Consider the following 2,529-nt stretch of genomic DNA (forward strand, 5'->3'; position numbering starts at 1 on the left):
TTTTTAGAGCCCCCCTATGCAGAAGAAAGTGAAGAGGAACTAAAAAGCCTCTTGATGAAAGTGAAAGAGGAGAGTGAAAAAGTTGGCTTAAAGCTCAACATTCAGAAAACTAAGATCATGGCATCTGGTCCCATCACTTCATGGGAAATAGACAGGGAAACAGTGGAAACAGTGTCAGACTTTATATTTTTGGGCTCCCAAATCACTGCAGATGGTGATTGAGGCCATGAAATTAAAAGACGCTTACTCCTTGGAAGGAAAGTTATGACCAATCTAGATAGCATCTTCAAAAGCAGAGACATTACTTTGCCAACAGAAGTCCATCTAGTCAAGGCTATGGTTTTTCCAGTAGTCATGTATGGATGTGAGAGTTGGACTATAAAGAATGCTGATCACTGAAGAATTGATGCTTTTGAACTGTGGTGTTGGAGAAGACTCTTGAGAGTCCCTTGGACTGCAAGGAGATCCACCCAGTCCATCCTAAAGGAGATCAGTTCTGGGTGTTCACTGGAAGGACTGATGCTGAAGCTGAAACTCCAATATTTTGGCCACCTGATGTGAAGAGCTGACTCATTGGAAAAGACCCTGATGCTGGGAAAGATTGAGGGCAGGAGGAGAAGGGGACGATGAAGAGCTGACTCATTGGAAAAGACCCTGATGCTGGGAAAGATTGAGGGCAGGAGGAGAAGGGGACGACAGAGGATGAGATGGTTGGATGGTATCACCGACTTGATGGACATGGCTTTGGGTGAACTCCAGGAGTTGGTGATGGACAGGGAGGCCTGGCGAGCTGCGATTCATGGGGTCGCAGAGTCAGACACGACTGAGTGACTGAACTGAACTGAATTGAACTGATGCAGAAGAAGCAAGTATGCTCTTCTCGAACCAGTGGAATAGTCTTATTTTTTCAAAGGGGAAGGAATTGAAAGTATGAGCAGTTGGTGAGTCAGGACGTGGGATGTGGTGTTGGTCTGGAAACTGCGTGAACTTGACAAGGGCTTGCCCTCACTGAAGTTCCCGCTCTTATGTGCAGAATGTGAACTGTAGGCTGTCACTAGGATGTATCCCAACAAACTAAAAATCTGCAACTTCACAGCTCTTAGAAACATTAGGGAGGGATGTCTAGATAAATCTTTGCTAATGGGAGATGGAGGCTTAAGAAAGAAAAAGGCTTAAGCCAGAAAAGTCTTTTAAAAATCAAGAATAGTTTTAAGAGAAAAAAATACCTTACTGAGTGTGAAGGATGGCAAATGTTTCCCATGGCTGCCTAAAAATCGCCAGAAACTTCAAGGCTTAAAAACAACAGCAAGGAACTTCCCTTGTGGTCCAGTGGCTAAGACTCTGCACTCCCAGTGCAGTGGGCCTAGGTTTCATCCCTGGTCAGGGAACTAGATCCCACATGCCTAGCTCAGCCAAATAAATTAAAAAATAATAACAAACTTAATTATCTTCTAGTCCTGGAGGTCAAAGCTCTGACATGGGTCTTACAGGACTCAGCAAAGTTGTCAGCAAGATCGTGTCCCTTTCTGGAGGCCCTGGAAGAGAATTCACTTTGTGCATTTTCCAGTTTCTAAAGGCTGCCCACACATTCCTTGGCTTGTGGCCCCCTTCCTCCATTTTCAAAACCAGCAACACTGCATCTCAGTGACTACACTCTCTGTCACATCTTCCTCTCTGACCACAACTGGGAGAGGGTCTCCCCTTTTAAAGAACTGTGTGATCACTACGTGTGTCTAGGTTGGGCCCAGCTAGACACTCCAGGATTACTCCCCCTCTCAAGGTCCCTAACTTAACCACATCTGCTGAGTCCCCTTTGCCATGTAGGGTAATGCATTACAAGTTCCAGGGATGAGTGTGTGGACATTTTTGGGTGTGGGGGGTGGGCATTATTCTGCCTACCACATGGATGAAATCTATTGTTTAAAGAAGTGTATGGGTTGAGAAACTAAAGGAGGTCACACACAAAAAAATTGAAATTAGGCTTAATTTGTGGGGTACAAAGAGGTAGGGAGAGTTGATGTGAAAAACAAAAACCCAAGAAAGAAGATAAGTTACAACATTAATAAAAATAGGACAATGCTAGTTAACAGTGTTAGAAGCATTGAGCAGAGGGGAGGCTTAGTGTAAGATTACTTTTCCTCTGTTGTGAATCACCCTTTCACAAAACGGAACTAAATATCTAAAACTCACACCATTTACAAAGCAAGCCTGTATTATTAATAGCATTAAGTTCGTCTTGCAGAGCCTTGCTTGGCTTTTAGGGGTGGAAGGTCACTGAGGAGGGTCTGAAGTCATCACAGAGTCCCAGACAGGATTTGAAAGAATTTTTAGGAAACCAGGGAGATGAGGGCAGCCTTGACTGTGTTTAGTGGCTTCAGGCTGTGGAATGGAAAGGTACATGGCATTTACTTCCAGGTTGAGAGTGGGCTTATGACTAAGGGTAGCTGACATGTTGGTCCATCAGGGATCAGTAAAATGGGAAGCACTGAACTCCAACAGAGGGATCCGAGTGCAGGGTGTACAAGGAGG

Source organism: Bos grunniens, chromosome 23, assembly GCF_055505025.1.
Source record: "Bos grunniens cultivar Pamir isolate PY7600 chromosome 23, Bosgru_T2T1.0, whole genome shotgun sequence".
NCBI lineage: Eukaryota > Metazoa > Chordata > Mammalia > Artiodactyla > Bovidae > Bos > Bos grunniens.